Raw genomic sequence first — 12,493 nt, forward strand, 5'->3', positions numbered from 1 at the left:
GTGGGTCTCAATAGCCAAACCGTTAAATTTAGCGTTTGTAAGGTAGGATGAATACCGGACCTTGCGAGAGAAGGTTTGGCCGTGGTGGTAGGGTCCATGGGTCCCCTACCGCCATCTTTACGATCTCTGCATACCAAGATCTCCTGGGCCACAAGAATCACCTCCTTCCCTTCCTGCTTGATCCTGCGAAGAAGGCGTGGAAGCAGCAGAACAGGAGGGAACGCATAGATCAGTGAAAACTGATCCCACAGAAAAACCAAGGCATCTGTTCCGCATGCCATCGGATTCCTTATTCCTTGACATAAAGTTGTCGATCTTTTTGTTGAACCTGGATGCAAACAGATCCACATCCGGAATTCCCCATCTTTGACATATTGACAGAAAGATGTCAGGGTGAAGAGACCATTCTCCCGGGAACAACTGTTGGCGACTCAAGTAGTCCATCTGCCAATTCTCTATTCGTGGAATGAAGACTGCCGATAGACAAGGAATGTTGTCTTCTGCCCAAGATAGTATGATTCACCTCTCTCTGGGCCGCACGACTTCTCGTGCCCCCTTGGTGATTGATATAGGCCACTGTTGTGGCATTGTCAGATTGGATTCTGACAGGACAATTCCGTAATCTGAGCGTCCAGGCCATCAGGGCCAGGCGTGCTGCCCGAATCTCTAGAATATTGATGGGCAAGGTCATTTCTGATCTGGACCATTTTCCTTGGACAGACACTTCTTCCAGGACTGCTCCTCAGCCCAGAAGGCTGGCATCTGTTACCACCTTCCAGGTAACTGGTAGAAAGGATTTTTCCTTTTTGAAGATTTTTGGATATCAACCACCAACTGAGGCTTTGACGCACTTTGGTGGAAGTCCAGAGCTTGGATCTTCTTGTTCCACGTTGACAGGATATTGTTTTGCGGCATTCTTGAATGAAACTGCGCATAAGGAACGGCCTCGAATGAAGCCACCATCTTTCCCAACAATTTCATGCAAAGTCGAATAGAAGGATTCTTCTTTGCTTTGACCAACTGAATCAGTTCCCTTATGGAACTGATCCTTGCTTGGGGCAAAAATACCCTCTTCTGAGCTGTATCTATGATCAGACCCAAGTACTGCAATCTACTTGATGGTTTTAAGGAGGATTTCTCTATTTTAAGAATCCAACCTAAGTATTCCAGGTAGCTGACTGCGGTGACCAAACTTTGGTTTAAGCGGGCTACCGACTGATCTATCAAGAGTAGATCATCTAAGTAAGCTAGAATCGTTATACCTTGAGCCCTTAATCTGGCTAAAGGAGGAGCCAGGACCTTTGAAAACACTCGAGGTGCAGTAGCTAGACCGAAAGGCAGAGCTACAAACTGAAAATGAAGATTTTCTATCTCGAAGCGTAGATATTTCTGGTGAGCGGGAAAAATGGGTACATGGAGATAAGCATCCTTGATGTCGATTGATGCTAGCAGCTCCCCACCTTGTAGAATGGAGACCACTGATCGGATTGACTCCATGCGAAAAGAGCGGATATTCAAAAACCAGTTTAGATCTTTGAGATCTAAAATGGGTCTAACATCCCCGTTTGGTTTTGGTATCGTGAAAAGGTTTGAATAAAACCCTAATCTTCGCTCTTCCAAGGGGACCACGTATATCACTTTTTGAGACAAGAGATGATCCAAAGCTAGAAAGAGAGACTTCTTTTTTCCTGAATCTCTGGGAAGGTTTGATTTGAGAAAACGAGGAGACAGGAACTCTCGGAACTCTAGTTTGTAACCTAGAGATATTGAGGAAGCCACCCATCTGTCTCGACACTGCCAGACCCTTGAGAACTGCAGAAGTCTTCCCCCCACTCGAGCAAGCGGGGGCGTCCCTTCATAAGGAGGTTTTAGTATTTTGTTTTGTGGGTTTCCTCCCCCAGGACCTCTTTTGACCCTGGGGCTGACCCTGAGGTTTACCTCTTGAACCTGACGGTGGAGGCCGTGACTGCCTGGAGGCTGATGCTCCTGGCACTGGAGAAGAAGCTTGTTTAAAAGAAAAACGCTTAAACTTCTTCTTAACTGGCAAATGGGAACTTTTTCTATTAGAAATCCTTTGGATGTATTTATCCAGATCGTCCCCAAATAACTGTAAACCATGAAATGGAAAACTGGCCAAGAGCTTTTTGCATGGCGCTTCGGCTGACCAATTTTTCAACCATAAAATTCTACACACATGTACCAGCCCTAGCATAAGCTGTGAGGCCTGGAGAATAGAATCTCTCATAGCATCTACTGTAAAGCATAACACCTCTGATATCCCGGCCAAATCCTGGGCCTGCTGATCCGGAATAATCTTGAGTACCTCTTTAAACTGGTCCTTTAAGGACTGAGATACTCCGATCGCTGCCAGCGCAGGCTGAACCACTGAACCTGCCAGCGAGATATAGTTTTAAATAGGAATTCCAACTTTTTATCTGTTGCATCCTTCAGCATTTGAGCATTGTCTACTGGACAAGTCAAATTTTTGTTCACCGAGGATATAGCAGCGTCAATTGCTGGAATCCCCCATTTCTTATTAAACTCTTCCTCCATAGGATAAAGTGTTGAAAACAAGTGAGGAAAACACTTTATCTGGGTGCTCCCACTCAGAATACATAAGCTTTTTTAGTAATGAATGGATAGGAAAAGCATGAATAGTTTGGGGAGGCTTTAGTGACCCCAAACCAGAAGTGGGCTCATCGACTGACTCCGCTACTGGCAGCAAAAATGTGGAGCAGACCAATTCAGTGAGAGATTTGTACCAACAACCTTTCTTGTGAACCTGTTTCTTCCATATTAGGCTCTTCGGAAGAGAGGTCACCAGCCTCTTCCTGGTCCCCTGAGACAACTTTGTCATCTCTGGCGCCCCCTGTTCCTCAGTTTGAGGGTCAAGAGTAATGGATGGGGGCCTGTTACGCTTAGTCCCACTCCGGGATGCGATTAAAGCATCAATTTTTTGCTCCAAGCCTAAAATGGTTGAGGAAAAAACCTCTTTAGTAATATATGCAGGGGCTGCAGTGTGAAGCTGCAACGCTCAACGTCCCTGATGACTCACTCTGACCAGCCAAATCACTCTCAGGGAAGGAAGCCTTCTTTTTCTAGATGGTTCTAGGCTTCCTTGTGGCTGTAGAAGTCTTTCTACAGCCCTTTTTTGAGGTGTTTTTACCCCCCTTCCGACCATAGCCCGATGCACAAAGCAGAGGTACTACCAGAAGGAACACATCCACTGCTTGAGCAATAGTCCAGCCCTGTCGCTGCTATTAGTGCTCAGCCTGCTGCAATAGTAAATGTGTCAAAAGGAATGCCTGTGTCACCAAACCTTTATCATGCCCCTCTTGCTCTTGTGTCCCTCTGTCAACTTGCTGCAGCAATAATGGTGCTTTTAAAACACACATTCCTGCGCTGGATGTTGAAGGACGCCAACACTGTGCTAAGCCCCGCCCCCTCCATCACCTTCGGCCCCCCTCTCTTTTAAAAAAAAAAGCTTTCCCGCGCGAGCACAGGCTTCTGATCCTACATGATCGTTCTGTGAGGGGAAAAAATGGCGAGGAGGGAGCCTGGAAGCCGCTGAGTAAGGCGGTATGCCGATCATCTTCTTTTTTTTTTTTTTCTCCTAACGCTCTTCCTCATGAAGAGGGGGAGAGAAAAAAAGCCTGCTGCTCCGGACACATCGTGAACCTTTGAGGAAGCATGAGAAGGTATGTGCTCCATACAGCCCCCAGTGGTGACACATAGGCATGACAACATTTATCAATTTAAAGGAGACATTCATAAGAAAATTCTAAAATTTCTTAGAAAACTCGACTCACCTTTCCCGCCGCAGGATTTTCTGTGGTAAAACCAAGAGACCTAATCTTCACCCTTCACGGTGGGTTCCATAACAAACCTTCAGGAGCCGGGGACCCTTGGGCAACCCACAATCCTGGACCTGTAATAACACCACCGCCAGTAAAACTTTATGGCCATAATACCAAAAGTACTGGATCCCCGTGTCAAGCTCTCTAAAAAGAGGAGCGTTTACAGGCAAAACCTCGTTTCTTCGAATACGAGACCTGGGTAACATTCAATTCGGCCTAAAAGACACTTTGAATGGATCTAGCCCCAGCAAGGATTGCTCCAGTGCAGCTCAGCACAGCACATCTTTACTCATAACCAACACCTTACACACTGGCGAAAAAACTGAGGCACTCCCAGTAGTGGGAGGGGTTATACAGGGAGTGGACTTCTTGTCTTAGTATACACACCCTATGTCTTGTTATATATATATATATATATATATATATATATATATATATATATATATATATATATATATATATATATATATATATATATATATATATATATATATATATATATATTACACCAGTGAACATAATCAATTTAAAAGAAGGAAAGAGATGAAGTGGCGCTGCTATATGAAAGTATGAAATATTAATACACTGATGTGTGAATATGTAAAATGTGCAGACACAAGTCTGCTGTGCAATGGCATCCAGTAATAACTGTAACTGGTGTCAAAGTCGAACCAAAGTAGTGCAGGGACTACTTTGAAGTCGTAACAACTTGAAGTCGTACTAATATGAATGGTTGTCATTGTAAATCATGGGGAACGACTTGTCATGCTACTAAGTTGTACAAGTCTGAAAGGGGCCTAAGGCTGCATTCACACCTGAGTATTTTCAGCTCATAGAACGCTCGTAAAACGCCTGAAAAACACCCAACAAGCAAAATCCCATTAATTTCAATGGCACCTGTTCACATCTGAGCATTTTGTCACCTAAAGCAAAACGCCCTGAGCTCAAAAAGAACATAAGCTTCTTTGGGGCAGATTACAGGCGTTTTTCTGCCTTTCACATTGGTGACCTGAACAAAATCGCGGTAAAAAAAGCAGCAAAATCCCGGTAAAAATGTATGACTTTGAAAGGCCCAGGTGTTCAATATATAAACAAACAAGTCCGTAGCAAATTTCAGTTCTTAATTCCACATAGGTAATCATCTTTAGAAAAGTGGCTGGTGCTTGAATGAGTATTGTGATTTTTATAAATCAAGAAAATTGGTGACTCTTCTTCACAGGTGCTCCCCCCTCAGGTCTGCACTCACCGAATAGATGTACCTCTGCAGGGGTAAAAAACCTCACAATGGAGTCGGCGATCTGTCCTATGTTCCCTCCTCGTCATCCACGATCGTAATATGCTATCACATGTAAGTGGGTAAAGAGAGAACACATCTCATCGTGTAAATCCGTATAATTACATTTATTGGATAAAAGTTCATAAAAAGCACTTCCAAATAGTGCTGGGAGAAAATATACGCCTTGCGTTCCACATACCAGAAACTCCAACCCGGATGGGACGTAGTGACGCTGTAATTGCTTAATTAATTGAGTGCTGACTTCCAATGGTGGGAGTAGGCACTCAATTAATTAAGCAATTGATTGATTGATTCACAGATTATGTCCACTGGTGTAATATAATATAATATAATATAATATTATGAATGCTTGTTGAGAAAACCAGAGTCAACCCTCAAATGTCCCCAGAACAAATAGAAGAATGGATCTTTGTACTCAAGGTACCCAAGGACTACATAAAGACGTATAACAAAAAAATGTATTTTCTTACCTCTTTTCTTTACTCAACTCTATACTCTATTTTTTTAAGTTTCAATTCACTTTTTGTGAATATGAGATGAGAGGTATTTTATCAATGTATCTGGATATATGAATTTTTAGATTCTGTACCAATAAAACATTTTTTTATTATGCTCCTTTAATATAGTCCTTGGGTACTGAGAGAATGAGTCCATTCTTCTATTTTTTTTTCTGGGAACATTTGGGGGTTGTCTATGGTTTTACCAATTGTCATTATAGGATGATGGTACCCCCCTCTTTTTTCTTGTTTTGGTTGGTTACATTTATTAGAAGCTTATTTTCTATATGTAATGAATGCAGTACAGGAGGTTTAAGTGCTACATTCAGCGCAAAATGTGTCACCTTTTTGTGTTTCTGCCATACATGTGATGTAATTTTATTCATTCAATAAAGATATCAAGGAGTGCAGCAAAATTCTTGACTTTTGCATCTTTACTTGGTTTTGCATCCTTACTTGGTTTCACAAGACAAACTGTGCAGCACCCTGGATCTATGCTCACAACACGAAGGAGTCAATTACTAACCTGGACTGACATTATCTTTGCTGTGCTTTCCTATATTCCAAGTTTCCCTAGCTCTTACTGTACAGAATCCTTTCCATATGTGGAGGTCAAATCTCTTTTCCTCCATTTGCAAAGAATGTCTCCTTTTCTTTTGCAATGGGCCTAAAATGAACAATGTTGAACTTGTTGTTCCCTTTAAGGTCATAACAAAAGACAAGAGGCACTTTCATTGCCAGGAGGTACAGTAAAACCCTGAATTAGTGCCGGAAACATGCTTGTAATCCAAAGCACTTGTATATCAAAGTGAATTTCCACATAAGAAATAATGGAAACTCAGATGATTCGTTCCACAACCGTTTATTCATAGGTCTTTCAGTTTATAGTCCATATAAAAAGATTATAGCAATGTGATATGTTGTGTAACCATAAAATGTCCATCCACAAATTACATCCCCACAAGAGGATTAGAAGTAAAATCTAGCAGGAGCTACAGAAAGAGAAAAGAGGAGCCTCTAAGTGTAGCAATATGGTTACATTTAATGAAGGTACAACATTTAGCAACTCACATGGTTGATGATTAAAACAGGCACATCCAAGTATGCAGGCATCCAGGGTAAAGCTGTCCACATAGACCATCCTCCGCATCGCCGGCTCTCACCGATGTTAGTCTGCAATCGTGACCGGGAAGACTACCCTGCAGTAGAGTGAAATGAAAGTGAGGCTTGAACCGCTCGTGGAGCGCAGCATGGAAGGGATGATGTTGATGGCGGTGTGGAGGATGATCTATGTGGACAGCTTTTCCCCAGATGTCTGCATACTTATAGTGGGGACGGAAAGTATTCAGACCCCCTTAAATTTTTCACTCTTTGTTATATTGCAGCCATTTGCTAAAATCATTTAAGTTAATTTTTTTCCTCATTAATGTACACACAGCACCCCATATTGACAGAAAAACACAGAATTGTTGACATTTTTGCAGATTTATTAAAAAAGAAAAACTGAAATATCACATGGTCCTAAGTATTCAGACTCTTTGTTGTGACTCTCATATATTTAACTCAGGGTGCTGTCTTCTAATCATCCTTGAGATGGTTATACACCTTCATTTGAGTCCAGCTGTGTTTGATTATACTGATTGGACTTGATTAGGAAAGCCACAAACCTGTCTATATAAGACCTTACAGCTCACAGTGCATGTCAGAGCAAATGAGAATCATGAGGTCAAAGGAACCGCCTGAAGAGCTCAGATACAAAATTGTGGCAAGGCACAGATCTGGCCAAGGTTACAAAAAAATTTCTGCTGCACTTAAGGTTCTTAAGAACACAGTGGCCTCCATAATCCTTAAATGGAAGATATTTGGGACGACCAGAACCCTTCCTAGAGCTGGCCGTCCAGCCAAACTGAGCTATCGGGGAGAAGAGCCTTGGTGAGAGAGGTAAAGAAGAACCCAAAGATCACTATGGCTGAGCTCCAGAGATGCAGTCGGGAGATCGGAGAAAGTTGTAGATGTAGTCAACCATTACTGCAGCCCTCCACCAGTCGGGGCTTTATGGCAGAATGGCCTGACGGAAGCCTCTCCTCAGTGCAAGACACATGAAAGACCGCATGGAGTTTGCTAAAAAACACCCGAAGGACTCCAAGATGGTGAGAAATAAAATTCTCTGGTCTGTTGAGACCAAGATCGAACTTTTTGGCCTTAATTCTAAGCGGTATGTGTGGAGAAAAGCAGGCACTGCTCATCACCTGTCCAATACAGTCCCAACAGTGAAGCATGGTGGTGGCAGCATCATGCTGTGGGGGTGTTTTTCAGCTGCAGGGACAGGACAACTCGTTGCAATCGAGGGAAAGATGAATGCGGCCAAGTACAGGGATATCCTGGACGAAAACCTTCTCCAGAGTGCTCAGGACCTCAGACTGGGCCGAAGGTTTACCTTCCAACAAGACAATGACCCTAAGCACACAGCTAAAATAACGAAGGAGTGGCTTCACAACAACTTTGTGACTGTTCTTGAATGGCCCAGCCAGAGCCCTGACTTAAACCCAATTGAGCATCTCTGGAGAGACCTAAAAATGGCTGTCCACAGGGGCGGACTGAAAAACTTGTTGCATCTTTCCCAAAAAGACTCATGGCTGTATTAAATCAAAAGGGTGCTTCTACTAAATATGAGCAAAGGGTCTGAATACTTAGGACCATGTGATATATCAGTTTTTCTTTTTTAATAAATCTGCAAAAATGTCAACAATTCTGTGTTTTTCAGTCAATATGGGGTGCTGTGTGTACATTAATGAGAAAAAAATGAATGATTTTAGCAAATGGCTGCAATATAACAAAGAGTGAAAAATTTAAGGGGGTCTCAATACTTTCCGTCCCCACCGTAGATGTGCCTGTTTTAATCATCAACCATGTGAATTGCTAAAAGTTGTACCTTCATTAAATGTAACCATATTGCTACACTTAGAGGCGTCTCTCTTCTCTTTTATACTCAGTTGTGACATAACACTAGTCTTATATCAAGACATCACTTGTTTATCAAGTCAAAATGTATTAAAAAATGTTGCTTGTCTTGCAAAACACTCTTAAACCAAGTTACTCTCAAACCAAGGTTTTACTGTAAATGGGTTTAACCAGTAAGAGCATTAAAAAATAATCTTTCACAAAGGACTAGTTCTAGCCAACTCAGGAGATTGCTTCAAAAAGAGTTGAACCCCGAACTGGCTCATAATATTTATAAGAAGTAACACAGTTAATTGTTGACCAGAAAGCATCCAATTATTATAAAGGGTCAGGATATTATAAGGATGCCCTTTAGAGCAAAGTGGACCACACTTTAAAAGTTTTTTTTTCCTTCTGGATAATCTGTGGGTTTAAGGTTTTAAGTTTGTACAATCTTTTCATTTACTTATCTTTTTCTTTTGGATTGGATTTTTTTTTTAACTGGGCCAATGCATGATAAACTTATGTTAACATTTCATTATATGATTATGACTTGGTTTGAGATGTGTGTTCCTCCTGGGGGATTTGGGACAGTAATACTGTAAACTGTGGGTATAGGATTGTGTATATGGGATTGTATGATTTTTTTTTTTTTTTTTTTAACTGGTTGAAATAGATGGACTTGTGTCTTTTTTTCAACCTGACTTACTATAAAACTAGGTAAATACGTAATGCTAGAGAATGTTAGCAGGAGTTCCCAATGGCATTGGAACAGTCTGCAGAGAGACAGTATCTGGGGTTTCAGTATTTTGAGGGGCCCACTGCAAAAGCTTGTGCAGAATGACACTCAGCACAGGACACCTGCTTGATGTCTAAATTCCTTATCAAATGCATTACATTACATGTAACTATAATAAAACTATGTAAAACAAGCTTTAAACGATATTTTGACTAATACTGTATAACATTAATGCTAATCACATTTGATTAATGTATGTAGGAGTAATCTAGTGAATAGTCTAATGATGTATTTTGAGTTTCAAATACTTGATTAACATGTTGACACAATCTGAGCAAAAACTTAAAAAGACACTATGTAAAAACTCAATTTTCCCTGCTATAATGGATGTTTTCCACTGTTTACCTCACTCCATCATTGTAGCTCACCTGTCCCTTTTTCTGCTCTCTATTAGCTTTGTCCCCAACCTCTCCTTCCTTCTAATAACATATCATTAATAACACCCCTCCATCTGTTTAAAGCAGATGGTTCCCTCTGGTCCAGGATGTCCTATTTCTATTTAAATGCCTCTTCTTTTGCAGTGTGTAAAATAACAAAGTACTCACTGCTGTCTCTTCTCTGAATGGATTTATACTGCTTAGAGATGACCACTGAAATTAAAGTAAAGAGATACTTTTTAAAAAAAATATACATTTGAATGCCACAAGTTTAATAAATATGATCTTAACAGTCTGTTTAAAATCCTTATATAGTTTGTAAGTGTATACATGGGGAAGTGATATTTGTCATTACAATGATATATGCAGGTGTAGCTCTTCTGTGCCCCTAAATGCCTCCTAGACAATAGAACAGATAAAAATATAGGAGGGAAGGGGGTTTTGCTAATGAAGACTCACTGATATTTGCACCTTTGATGCAGACAAGTGCATCTGGCAGAATAATACAGAATAGCTAAAACGTGAATAGCAGGTAACACAGAATAAATAATTATATTAACTGTTTATCTAGAGAGGTCATATATCATATATGCAGTTAAATGCCCTTGTGGACATGCAGTATTGGGACCAAACTAAGTATGAGCTTAAAGTGAATGTAAACCTTAAATATAAACTTCTGTTATTTGCTCCCAATGTTAAACACACCATTGAAAGCATTTTGCCATATCTGCCTGTTAAGTTAAAAAAAAAAAACTACTGCAAGAAATTGAGAGCTGTCCTTCTTGTGCACACTTCTTGTTTTATCTCAAGGATTCCTCCCAGTTTTTAACTTACACTACAGAATAGACATGTGCAGTTCATTTCGTTACAAATTGAAATTCGGATGAATTTTCGTTTCTTGGAAAAATAGTACCGAAATGAAACGAATCCAAAATAATGGAAGAAAAATTTGGACGGAATTACAATTAGAATCGATTAGAAAAGTGTTCAAATCAATTTAGAATAGTTTTCGAATTCGAAAAGTTTTCAAATGCAAATAGTTTTCAAATTCAAATGGCTTCAAATTAAAATAATTTTCAAATTTGAAATCAAATAGTTTTCAAATTTGAATTCAGATAGTTTTCAAATTTGAAGTTGAATAGCTTTCAAATTCTAAACGTTTTCAAATTGAAATAGTTTTCAAATTTGAATATGAATAGTTTAAGCCTGGTTTCACACATGTGCGGTGCGAATTGAAGCTCAGGTTTCACTGGGGAGATAACAATCTCCTGTTCAACGGATTCATTGCGTTTTTGCTCAGGATTAGAGAGCAGGGAGAGGGGGAGGGAGGGGGGGGGGGAGAGGGGGAGGTGTAGTGAGGAGAAAGAGAAAATCCTTGTTCAGAACGCAATGCATCTGCGAATCAGATGCGTTCCCATAGGAGATAATAGGCTTGTAGTTCGCACCGCAATGCCCAAAAAACGCACACGTTTTTTGTGCAATGCGCAGTGCGAATGCAACGCACATATGTGAACCAGATACATTCATATGAATGTATTTTAAAATGTCCTGCGAATTAGATGCGGTGTAAGCCGCATCTAATTCGCATAGGTGTGAACCCGGGCTAAAATTCAAATAGTTCTCAAATTCGAATAGTTTTCGAATTTCCAAAGAGGATAAAATAGAATAGAACATAGAGGAATAGAATGGGAACAAATATAAAAGAATATAAAATAATATAACAGAAAATAAAAGAATAGAATATAATAGAGTAAAACAGAACAAAATAGAAAATAAAAGAATAAAATAGTCTATAATAGACTAGAAAAGAATATAATTAAAAAAAATAGAATAGAACCATTTCCCAAGTTTCAAATAGAATCAATTCAAATTTGAATCGAAAAGAAAAGAATAGAATAGAAAATACAGAATAGTATAGAAAAAAAACACAGACAGAATATATAAAGTGTAGTCCCTTGCGCTATCAAAGTGAATCTATTAAATGGACAATGATCTAGCTAAAAATTGCAGCTAGATCTAAAGTGTATACAGTGCACTCATAACAAATAAATATATAAAAAGTGATCAGTGCAACTAATTAAACTGTATAACAATCATGAGGTATAGATATAATCACTGTGCATATAGTGCTTGTATATACAATCACTGTGCAAATGATGCTAGTAAACAATATAATCACTGTGCAAATGATGCTAGTAAACAATATAATAAAGTGACTAAATAAATATGTGTGACAGTGTCCAATGGTCCTGTGCAAAAAAGCAAATCCAATAATCCAGTGCAAAATTTTATCTGTCTATGGACTAATCAAAAATGGCCACGCCCATGTTGGAGACAATACTCTAACAAAATGGCCGATAATACACTTCCTGTCTCTGTACATAAATTGATTTGGCTTAGAACCAATCCGGTATCCTGATGAAGACACATGGTGTGTAGTAATGCTTAGGAAGTGATTGGATACCGCAAGAACCGGAAGTGTTCTAAGAGGCACCTGTAACGCCGTTATTACAGATCTGCCGTTTTTTCATTATATAACTGTAAGCACCCATTTGGCCCCCTTTTTTAAATAATAAACTTGCTTGTTCATACAATACTATGCTATGGGAGATTCTTTTTCACCCCCTACATATACCGGCTATGTGTGAACACTCGTGCTGATAAACTGGGAGCCAGCATTTGGAACACAGGACCAGGGGAGGCACTATTCACTTTCATTGAACCTT

The sequence above is a fragment of the Aquarana catesbeiana genome, linkage group LG02, assembly GCF_042186555.1.
Source record: "Aquarana catesbeiana isolate 2022-GZ linkage group LG02, ASM4218655v1, whole genome shotgun sequence".
Taxonomy (NCBI): Eukaryota; Metazoa; Chordata; class Amphibia; order Anura; family Ranidae; genus Aquarana; species Aquarana catesbeiana.